The sequence below is a fragment of the Phoenix dactylifera genome, chromosome 7 (assembly GCF_009389715.1).
Source record: "Phoenix dactylifera cultivar Barhee BC4 chromosome 7, palm_55x_up_171113_PBpolish2nd_filt_p, whole genome shotgun sequence".
NCBI lineage: Eukaryota > Viridiplantae > Streptophyta > Magnoliopsida > Arecales > Arecaceae > Phoenix > Phoenix dactylifera.
In genome coordinates this window covers 1,297,568-1,309,586 of record NC_052398.1, presented here as the reverse complement: position 1 = coordinate 1,309,586, position 12,019 = coordinate 1,297,568, and the positions used below count along the sequence as shown (strand labels likewise).

The window sequence follows — 12,019 nt, the reverse complement described above, 5'->3', positions numbered from 1 at the left end:
TGTAGATACTCTCAGGTAAGCTTGTTCTTGGCTTGCAACATGAAGCAAAATAATATCAAAATCGCAGTCTTGCATAATGGTAAGGGGAATGAAGTGTAACTATGATTTGATTTGTTTTCCAAACAAGAAATTCAGGCTCTGTTTCGCATTACTTCCGGTTCAAAATTTTAAATATTTTTGAAAACAAAAGAAGTAGATGCGTTTCTCAATCTTGTTTTTAGGTGAGAGAAAAGGCAGTTATATTATCTCATATTTCCTCCGTGAGTCATAGTCTTTGATCTAAAAGCATTAGCTTCTAGCTTGGGCACTTGAAGATTTAGCGAGTATCTTTGATTTCTGCGACACCGATCGAGCCGTTAAGTGTTGCCTCTGGCCATGGTCCATCCTTTCTTTTCCCTCTAAACTTGATATATGTTTGGGTTTATAATGGAAGCAATTGCAAGTCACTCATGATTCTTTTTCGAGATTATTAGTCATTTCACCAAAACCCAGTTCATATCGCCTACATAGGTATCTAAAACATGCTGGCTTTTATCTCCTCTTCAATCTACCATTCTGAGTTGCAACCATTTCTGGTCAAAAAAACGGAGGAAACCTCGCCAACTAAACGGCTTCAATGCATATTAAAAACTATTCATGGAATCAAAGGATGGATCTATGAATCAACTGAAATAAAATTTATGTGATATGCTTATGCAACAAAGAAAAGGGTGGACTCTAAGAAGGCAAAGTTAGGTGAATGATTTCTTGATTCGCCGTGATAGTTTCAGATCCCCAAGTACGTACCTGGACCATAAAATCTTTCATCACATATGCTACCGCATAAATAAGAGTTATATATTGCTTACCTGGGAACAAGAATTGATCCCAGGCGTTCGAAATCGTGTGAGAACGATCCTCTACAGCAAGAACTCCGAAGGATTCTTACCATTAATCACGATCTAGCCTTAAGGTCAAGAATCATCCGCCAGACTGAGTTGCATGTCTCCTTTGCAGTCAAGGATACAGTTGTACGAGCCTATAGAACAGATCCTGTTCAAGAAAGGTCGTGGCCGAGAACCACGAGCTCTGATGGATTAACTAATAAAATCCTTTCTAGCAGTCGATGTGGGACTATAAATCTAGCGCTTCGACCGAATTTGGGTTAGGCTGTAGGCCTTGCATTGTCTCTTGGACACCAACTTCTACTGGGCCAGTCCTGAAAGCCTAGATTTTGCAGCCCAAGCTTGACTCACCGTCAACTACGGGAACCCTGGTCTGAGCCGAAATCGGCTGGACCCAAAAAAGTCCCAGGAGGTGACAGGTCACTGTGTGAGCACATGAAATTGATAAACTGGCTAAACGAGGTGGGCCAACATGTTGACATACGTAATTACCTTCACCTCGAGAGAAAGGTTAGAAAATAGACTAAATATAAATTGTATTTATTCTTAGAGATAATATTGAATTAATAAAAATATTTTTATTATATATTTATTCTGGGTAGGGTCAAGTTAAATGTAGATACTGTCAAGTAAGCTTGTTCATGGCTTAAAATCGTAGTCTTGCATAATGGCAAGAGGAATGAAGTGTAACTTTGATTTGATTTTTTTTTCAAACAAAAAATTTAGGCTATGTTCCACATTACTTCCGATTCTAAATTTTTAATATTTTTTAGAACAAAAAAATCAATGCAATTCGCAATCTTGTTTCTAGTTTTCTGAAATTTTTTTAGTTTCTAAAAATTTGGGAAGCCAGAATATCATGTTTCTAAAGCTTTTTGAAAAACTAAAATCATTTGTAGCCACCACCACCATCTGCCACCAAACAAAACTAAAATTTAACATGACCTTGCTGCCAAAAGAATACGTAAGCACTTGCAAACGCATGTAAAGAACCAAAAGCAGGTGACATCCAGCGGATACTAAACAGAAACCAATCCCCTCATGTTTTCAAATTCGCTATGACTTCTGATTCTTAACAGAAGGATGGTTCGGCTGACGATAAATGACGGTCATAAAGGTGAAGGGACGTTTAAACAGAGAGGCTCGCATAAGAGCTGGGGTCTTCTCACCAAACAACCGAAATGGCTGATCTAGCGTCCACATAAAAATTTCCATCGAATAGCCTCGTTGACAGGTGATTAATGATGCCTTAACAGTTCAAAACAAAACTCAGAACAAAGATACACCAGCTCCCATGGAGCATAAGAAAAAAAAAAACGCTTGACAGGCGACCACAAATGAGACGATAGCAGTCCTGTTTGTCAAGATACACCAGCTCCCATGGAGCATAAGAAAAAAAAAACGCTTGACAGGTGACCACCAATGAGACGATAGCAGTCCTGTTTGTCAAACATTTACACCTCAATTGGACCGCTGCAATATAATTGGCACTGCTGGATGATGTGTTAAAACTAGGTGGTGGTCATGAATGGAGACCCCTTCGATGCCTCGGCATACTCATACAAATGGCACCAATGATATAGATATTCTATTGTTACAATCACACATCAGTAAGCCGCGCAACATGCTGCACAATAATAAGAGATACTGGATTCTGAAATAAGAAGGAAAATGGAAGAAATAATGAAAGAGAGATGGAGGATTTATCTTACTATTAACATATTAGACGGCCTGCCCTTTGCTGGTGAGTTCTTTTGGTTTACCACCTTTGCCACCTTCCATCTGCAACAAAATGAATTTTGGTAATTCTCAGCCATCTAGGCTGCAGTGCATAATACCGAATGCCGAACCCACTTAGTTTGGGATCAAGCTTAGTTGAGTCCATAACACCAAACCTCCAATCAACTACAGGAGATGTACAATCCTAAGTAATACATGAATGAAAAGCCATGCAACTAATGTTCAATCATAACAGAAGTGCAACCATGCAATACAAACCTGGGCAAATCTAGGATGGTCAGACACAGCTGGGAGATAGGTTCTCACCATTTAAAAGTAGCTGAAGGTCAGATGCTATTACGCGGTGTGGTCTGCGTAGTAAAAGTTGTACGATTGCAGACACAAACCAGCAGTTAAGTTTCGCCATTATAAAAATAGATGAAGAATTCATGGCACATTGCAGCATGGACATCCTAGCAAACAACTAGACCTACCTAGTAATGTCACGCAGGAAAGCTAGGACAGAAGATCGGACACCTATGCAACACAGACACCTTGCTTTTCAAGCCAGAAGATCAGACACCTAGGCATATACGGACAAGCAACCAAGAATGTTCATGCAGGAACCTTAATAATCCCCTTGGATAGGATAGGAATTTCATTACTAGAGTCCCCCAGATTGGTTGAATTTCAAATGAATGCCTATCCAAGATAAGAATGAAAACCTCATGGTAGGAAGTACTATGAGGATAAAGAACAGCAGAAAGAGGTTTCGAAACCAAGGTCGAAGCCAAAAAAGCAAACACCAAACAGGAAAAACGCTAGTCAAGCAAGCTGAGGCTAATGTCTTGTTACAGCATATGTATCAAAAGATAACAATCTAGAAGATTACATAAGATCCATAAAATCTGATAACCAAATGCTTCAGCAACTGTAATCATATATTAGATCAGCACATAGGTTATCAAGGACCCTCACATGCAATTCCAAAAGTTAAGGAGCCAACAACCCGATCATTGGAATGGAAGATCCCAATCTCATAAAATGAGCCAGTCTGGAGTGATCAAGGGGCAGAGGTTTAAGAAGTGATGGTAGGACTTGCAAGAACAAGGATAAGCTTTACGAACCAGATATGCCTCTATAACCAAAATCACAATAACTAGTTCATGATCCGGATCTTGGGTGAGGTTTAGATACAATCCAAGCAGCACAATCATGAATACTGTTGCACTCATTTTGCAATAAAATGCCTTTATTCTCATAAATTATTTGAAAGGCAGCAACTTATTTTGAAAATTTCTGCCAATTAATCTCTCATTGCTTTCTGAACCATGTACACCATATTCTACTGTTGGAATGTAAATTGAATGGATATTGATGGGCATTAACATCCCTCATTGTTAATAAAGTTTGTTAGAGTGGTTGAGAAATTGCATACAAAGTATATTTAAAAAATTAGCTTTTTCAAAAAATATTAATGGAAGCCATCACATACTTGATATAGCTAAATGTCCTATGCAGAGAGTCCTGTTGCAAGATCGCTCAGCAACCGGGGATTAGGGAAATCTGACGCTGTATCTGAACGCTATTAAGCTCAAATTTGGCTTCCTTTTCCATTTCACCTCAAACCTTTGTCTGATCTTCATCAAGAGCCTTGTTTTGCGCCCAAAAAGGGAGGCTGCTCGCTTGGAGCGTTTTGTTATTTTGATTTTGTCCAGAAACAGAAGAAACTGTGGAATAGAATCCTTGTCTTCAACTGCTGTAGTTCGCAGTCCCTGTCAAGATTTAGGTGAGAGAAATTTTATCTCAAGCATACTGGCTTTTATCTCCTCTTCACTCTAGCATTCTGAGTTGCAACCATTGCTGGTCAAAAGAAACCGAGGAAACCTCAAAACGACTTCAATCCATATTAACGACTATTCATGGAATCCAAGCAAAACAATGCTCAAATCAAGGGATGGATCTATGAATCAACTGAAATAAAATTTATGTGATATGCTTATGAAAAAAAGTTAAGGGTGGACTCTAAGAAGGTGAAGTTAGGTGAATGATTTCTTGATTCGCGGTGATAGTTTCAGATCCCCAAGTACATACCTGGACCATATAATCTTTCATCACATATGCTACTGCATAAATTGGCACAAGAGTAAGTTCTATAGTTGGCTAGTTGCGCAAAATTCTGTAATGCACATAAACGCAAAGAATCACTGAATTACTTACTACGTAATCTTAAATCGATGAAGAAGAAGAGTTACTGGCATGAAGCATGCATAAATCATGACATTTTACTTTTTCTACTTTTTCGTCTTAGAAAGTAATCCACCTGCAAAGGTCATGAAGTGAGGGGAGCAAGTAGATATTAGATTCAACAGAAATACATGTGATGACCTTTGCTTACAGCACACTGATTACACTTTGCAGTTTACCTCCAATTATCAGCAGAAGCTTTTGAAAGAAAAGTCTTTTTCGAATACTCTGATTATTCTGAAGAAAAGCAAGTTTTTTGAGATCAAAGCAATAAATACTACGTTAATAGAAGAGGATTTTGTGTACAAGGATTACCATAGCAAGGTGGATAATACGCAGGTCCACTAATCAACATCAGCTATGTTGAGCACATCATCATGGTAAAGAGAAGTCAATCAGCACCTGATGGATATAAAGGACATGAAAAACTAATACTGGATCTGGAGAATATAAATATTATAAGTATGGAAAAAGTTGCTCCAAATTTAGGTGTTTTCCATGCCGGTAAGCAATCAAACTTCAATAAGAATTGGCAAGGAACTTCATCCTTCCTGCTTCAGGTGTTATGGTACCAACTATCATGCACTGAATTACCGAAACTGTTTTGTTCCCTCTACATTCCTTATTTACTTAGAATAGTTATAAATTTTGTTAGTGATATAAGTTCAAACAAGTAAACCCTAGCTAGCTCCTGCAATGTGCTTGTCATGAGAAATCTTAATTGCTGAGTAATGAGGCTTCCAAATGGCATATCAAACTAAAATATCTTCTTCTAAATTGCAGTATTATGATATGGTTGTGGTAACAAATAAATACAGAAGGGCAGGCTACCAAATCAATTTCTTAGTTATTGTTGAATACATTTCCTTGCTGTCGTTTCACACTAATTTTCACTTGGTTCAGGTCTATCACATTTATTCCAACATCAAGAATATATAGATATGGATGGAGATCTATGGTCAAGTTATAACTGAGTAATTGCTTCATGTTGTGAGGCAAAGGCGTTTGAGTTGGCAAGATATTGCAAAGGTTCGCAATGTTGTATGGAGGACAACATTGGGAAATAGAAAGGGTTCATGCACGACATAAAAACTCCATTGATAAGGATGTTAAAAACAAGCCAGTTCAAGAAATATATACTTACAGAATTTTTTGGGGTCAGGATAGTAGAATTAAAGAAATAATGATCACAATTGAGTTTGCACAGATCATGTACCATGAGGATTAAAGAAGGTCAATTATAATGAGGTTTCCAAATTTCTTCTGATGATTAAAGGTGCGGAAGCATTGAGGGACGGGAACACCAAAAGTAATGGAGCTATGATGGGTGTCATTACAGAGGACTTAAAGCAAATTTCGTGGACTGAGGTTGGAAATCTTGGTAAAAAAGAATGACCCAAAGAAGGCGACAACAATGAAAGAGGAAGAAGAAGGGAGGAAAAGGGTGAAAAAAAGGAAACCAATTGGAAGGGGGAAAACAAAGAAGATATATCCCATAAAAATGAGCCAAACTTACAAGATTAGCTGACTATAATATAGCCAATCATTTTAAATCCATGGTTGCCATGCTGAAACCGCAAACCTCTTCTATGTGGGAGTAAAACTTAGTTCTTCCGAACTGGACTATATCTAAATCAATGTCCATGATTGCTTCAATAAATTACTTCAAGTTTTTCTATCCATATTTTTCTCCAAAGTTATCATTACAAATGAAGATTCAGAGATGTATTATATTCTAATCATCATAGGCTAATGCCCAGATGGAATTTTAATTTAGCTTCAACAGTTGGATCTCTAGCAACACAACAGCAGATCCGATAGAAGTTGCCTCTCCAAACCCACTCTGTCAACTTCTAAAGATATGCCAAAACAAGTTCTCCAAGCAACACTCCCCCTTAATCAAGTTCAGATGGCCTGATTGTTGGCAAGGCTGCTATCACAATCAGCAAACCAACTCCCTATTTCAATAAGAAGTCCATGAGAACTCCTTTTCCATGTTTTGAATTCTCACGATCTAATTTGTCAATTTTTACAGCGACGATAGCCGTGGGTGGCATCGGGCTAGTTGTGATGGCGATACTGACCATCAGGGGTGTCCATAAGATCAGAATGCAGTCAATCAATGCTTCAAGGCAGATAGACAGCACCACCATCACAACCACAACTGATATCTGCAATGCACAAGGACTCGACAATTGAAATGGAACCGATCGAGAAGTCCGTTGAGGACATCCGAAGGTAGCAGTTAAGGTCCTCCAAAGAGCTGAGGAGCAATTCATGGCAGAAGTTGGTACAGTTGAAGAACTAGGTCAGGCTCTCTTGGATTCTGCTTCAATAAAATGGTGAAAGCACTATGAGTACATGGAGAGTGGATCACTTAACTAACATTTATTTGATCAGATCCACAGCATTGAACTGAGAGAGTCACATGAGATTGCAAGTCTTCAAACTTTGTGGAAGGTATTTTGGCATGTGAAAAACAAGTTCTTTGTTCGCATCCAGTATTTGCATTCTATGTCACTCTGCTAGACCATATATCAAACACCTTCCTACCATAAACTCTATTTTTATATTTCCTTCTTTCATGACCATCCCATATAAAATGGCCAATAGAAAGCATCATATAACACAGAAAACAACAGCTGAAATTTTGGAACTATGAATCAACGAGCATTTTCATTAAGATAGAACATGGGGCAATAGTGTGCACATATCTTTGGCCATAATTCAGCCGCCATCTTCCTCATTAAAAGTATTATGGTAATCTTCTCATGGCGATGAAAGAACGTGCGGGTTTCCCCAAAAATAAGAAAAAAGAAGAAAGAAAAGAAAGAAATTTTCCGCAAGTCAGTCAACGAACATCAAGCCTCGCACTAGCTCTGCATAAGCGAATTAAATCGATAGATTTCTGAATTTGGAATACATGGAGAAAACTGATTTCATAAATACAATGTACCATGAATCTTTTAGAAAAATATTATACAAATAAACAAAAGTAAGAAAAATATTGGAGTTATAGATTGCTTACCTAAGAAGAAGAATTGATCAAAAATTGTGACGAGCAAAAAGAAAAAAGAGAGGGGGAGTCTGTCAGACAACCTCAAGGCCATCCGAGGCGATCGAAATCGTCCGAGAACGATCCTCCATAGCAAGAACTCCGAAGGTTTCTTACCATTAATCATGCTTTAGCCTTGAGGTCAAGAGTCATCCACCAGACTGAGTTGCCCGTCTCCTTTGGATACGATTGTACGAGCCTATAGAACAGATCCTGTTCAAGTAAGGTTGTGACCGCAAACCCTGAGCTCTATTATATTAGCTAACAAAATTCTTTCCTGCACCCGATATGAGACTATAAATTTAGTGCTTCGACCGAAATTGGGCCAGGTTGCAGCCCTAAAATTATTGTATCTAGGGCACCAACTTCTAATGGGCCAGGCTTGAAAGCCTAGATTTTGTACCCCAAGCTTCACGCACCGTCGACTATGAGAACTCTGGTCTGAGTCCTCGGCTACACCATTGAAAGTCCCTAGAGGTGATCTCTTTCTTCCTCCCTCTCTCTCTGTCTGTGTCTCTGTGAGCACATGGAAGATTTTTGAATAGCCCAAACTTGATAAACCGGCTAAACGAGGTGGGCCAATGTGTTGACATATGTAATTACCTTCACCCCGAGAGGAAGGTTGGAAATGGACTAAATATAAATTGCATTTATTAGAGATAATATTGAATTAATATAAATATTTTTATTATATATTTATTCGGGATAGGGTCAAGTTAAGTGTAGATACTCTTAGGTAAGCTTGTTCTTGGCTTGCAGCATGAAGCAAAATAATATCAAAATCGCAGTCTTGCATAATGGTAAGGGGAATGAAGTGTAACTATGATTTGATGTGTTTTCCAAACAAGAAATTTAGGCTATGTTTCGTTCTAAATTTTAAATATTTTTGAAAACAAAAAAGTAGATGTGCTTCGCAATCTTGTTTTTAGGTGAGAGAAAAGGCAGTTATATTATCTCATATTTCCATCATGAGTCATAGTCTTTGATCTAAAAGCATTAGCTTCTAGCTTGGGCACTTGAAGATTTAGCAAGTATCTTTGATTTCTGCGACACCGACCGAGCCGTTAAGTGTTGCCTCTGGCCATGGTCCATCCTTTCTTTTCCCTCTAAACTTGATATATGTTTGGGTTTAGAATGGAAGCAATTGCAAGTCACTCATGATTCTTCTTTGAGATTATTAGTCATTTCACCAAAACCCAGTTCATATCGCCTGCATAGGTATCTAAAGCATACTGGCTTTTATGTCCTCTTCAATCTACCATTTTGAGTTGCAACCATTGCTGGTCAAAAGAAACGGAGGAAAACTCGCCAACTAAACGACTTCAATCCATATTAACAACTATTCATGGAATCCGAGCAAAACAAAGCTCAAATCAAGGGATGGATCTATGAATCAACTAAAATAAAATTTATGTGATATGCTTATGCAACAAAGAAAAGGGTGGACTCTAAGAAGGCAAAGTTAGGTGAATGATTTGTTGATTCGCCGTGATAGTTTCAGATCCCCAAGTACGTACCTGGACCATATAATCTTTCATCACATATGCTACTGCATAAATTGGCCCAAGAGTAAGTTTTATAGTTGGCGAGTTACGCAAAATTCTGTAATGCACATAAAAGCAAAGAATCACTGAACTACTTACTGCGTAACCTTAAATCGATGAAGAAGAAGAGTTACTGGCATGAAGCATGCATAAATCATGACATTTTACTTTTTCTACTTTTTCTTCTTAGAAAGTAATCCACCTGCATAGGTCATGAAGTGAGGGGAGCAAGTAGATATTAGATTCAACAGAAATACATGTGATGACCTTTGCTTACAGCACACTGATTACACTTTGCAGTTTACCCTCCAATTATCAGTAGAAGCTTTAGAAAGAAAAGTCATTTTTGATTACTCTGATTATTCTGAAGAAAAACAAGTTTTTTGAGATCAAAGCAATAAATATTACGTTAATAGAAGAAGATTTTGTGTACAAGGATTACCATAGCAAGGTGGATAATACACAAGTCCACTAATCAACGTCAGCTATGTCAAGCACATCATCATGGTAAAGAGAAGTCAATCAGTGCCTCATGGGTATAAAGGACATGAAAAACTAATACTGGATCTGGAGAATATAAAATTTATAAGTATGGAAAAAGTTGCTCCAAATTTAGGTGTTTTTCATGCTGGTAAGCAATCAAACTTCAATAAGAATTGGAAAGGAACTCCATCCTTCCTGCTTCAGGTGCTATGGTACCAACTATCATGCACTGAATTACTGAAACTGCTTTGCTCCCTCTACCTTCCTTATTCACTTAGAATAGTTATAAATTTTGTTAGTGATAAGTTCAAACAAGTAAATTAGTCTAGTTCTTGAAATGTGCTTGTCATGAGAAATATAAATTGCTGAGTAATGAGGCTTCCAAATGGCATATCAAACTAAAATATCTTCTTCTAACTTGCAGTATTATGATATGTTTGGAGTAACAAAGTAATACAGAAGGCCAGGCTCCCAAATCAATTTCTTAGTTATTGTTGAATACATTTCCATGCTGCGGTTTTGCACTAATTTTCACTTGGTTCAGGTCTTTCACATTTATTCCAACATCAAGAATATATAGATATGGATGGAGATCAATGGTCAAGTTATAATTGAGTAATTGCTGCACGTTATGAGGCTAAGGCATTTGAGTTGGCAAGATATTGTAAAGGTTCGCAATGTTGTATGGAGGACAGCATTGGGAAATAGAGAGGGTTCATGCACGACATAAGAACTCCATTGATAAGGGTGTTAAAAACAATCCAGTTCAAGAAATATATACTTAAAGAATTTATTGGGGTTGGGATAGTAGAATTAAAGAAATAATGATTAGAATTGAGTCTGCACAGATCATGTACCATGAGGATTAAAGAAGGTCAATTATAATGTGGTTCCCAAATTTCTTCTAATAATTAAAGGTGATGAAGCATCGAGGGACGCAAACACCAAAAGCAATCACCAAAAGTAATGGAGCTATGATGGGTGTCATTACAGAGGACTTAAAGCAAATTTCATGGACTGAAGTTGGAAATCTTGGTAAAAATGAATGACCCAAAGAAGGCGACAATGAAAGAGGAAGAAGAAGGGGGGAAAAGGGGAAAAAAAAAGAAACCAATTGGAAGGGTGAAAACAAAGAAGAGATATCCCATAAAAATGAGCCAAACTTACAAGATTAGCTAACTATAATATAGCCAATCATTTTAACACCATGGTTGCCATGCTGAAACCGCAAACCTCTTCTATGTGGGAGTAAAACTTAGTTCTTCCGAACTGGACTATATCTAAATTAATGTCCATGCCATTTATTGCTTCAATAAATTACTTCAAGTTTTTCTATACATATTTTTCTCCAAAGTTATCATTACAAATGAAGATTCAGAGATGTATTCATTCTAATCATCATAGGCCAATGCCCAGATGGAATTTTAATTTAGCTTCAACAGTTGGATCTCTAGCAACACAACAGCAGATCCAATAGAAGTTGCCTATCCAAACCCACTATGTCAACTTCTAAAGATATGCCAAAACAAGTTCTCCAAGCAACACTCCCCCTTAATCAAGTTCAGATGGCCTGACTGTTGGCAAGGCTGCTATCACAATCAGCAAACCAACTCCCTATTTCAATAAGAAGTCCATGAGAACTCCTTTTCCATGTTTTGAATTCTCACGATCTAATTTGTCAATTTTTACAGCGACGATAGCCGTGGGTGGCATCGGGCTAGTTGTGATGGCGATACTGACCGTCAGGGGTGTCCATATATAAGATCAGAATGCAGTCAATCAATGCTTCAAGGCAGATAGACAGCAGCACCATCACAACCACACAACTGATATCTGCAATGCACAAGGACTCGACATTTGAAATGGAACCGATCGAGAAGTCCGTTGAGGACATCCGATGGTAGCAGTTAAGGTCCTCTAAAGAGCTGAGGAGCAAGTCATGGCAGAAGTTGGTACAGTTGAAGAACTTGGTCAAGCTCTCTTGGATTCTGCTTCAATAAAATGGTGAAAGCACTATGAGTACATGGAGAGTGGATCACTTAACTAACACTTATTTGATCAGATCCACAGCATTGAACTGAGAGAGT

General features: G+C 37.9%; 1 long non-coding RNA gene and 2 other non-coding genes across 13 annotated transcripts; all 3 read right to left on the bottom strand.

The window, feature by feature from the left end:
- Positions 1-845: 845 nt before the first annotated feature.
- On the bottom strand, positions 846-1,050 carry LOC113461382. The gene has a single exon (XR_003383623.2). It is a non-coding gene; the product is annotated as a small nucleolar RNA U3 (small nucleolar RNA).
- A 1,016-nt stretch (positions 1,051-2,066) lies between these two features.
- Positions 2,067-12,013, bottom strand: LOC103698986. 11 transcript variants are annotated; one of them, XR_005512392.1, is made up of 8 exons: positions 9,423-12,013; positions 5,166-5,252; positions 5,030-5,087; positions 4,824-4,926; positions 4,698-4,729; positions 4,099-4,466; positions 2,597-2,666; positions 2,067-2,511 (listed from the first exon to the last, which is right to left on the bottom strand). It is a non-coding gene; the product is annotated as an uncharacterized LOC103698986 (long non-coding RNA). The 11 variants fall into 11 exon arrangements; XR_005512395.1 differs by having other exon boundaries at positions 4,099-4,378; XR_005512394.1 differs by having other exon boundaries at positions 4,099-4,378; positions 4,698-4,926.
- Positions 7,935-8,136, bottom strand: LOC113461776. The gene has a single exon (XR_003384052.2). It is a non-coding gene; the product is annotated as a small nucleolar RNA U3 (small nucleolar RNA).
- Positions 12,014-12,019: the final 6 nt, after the last annotated feature.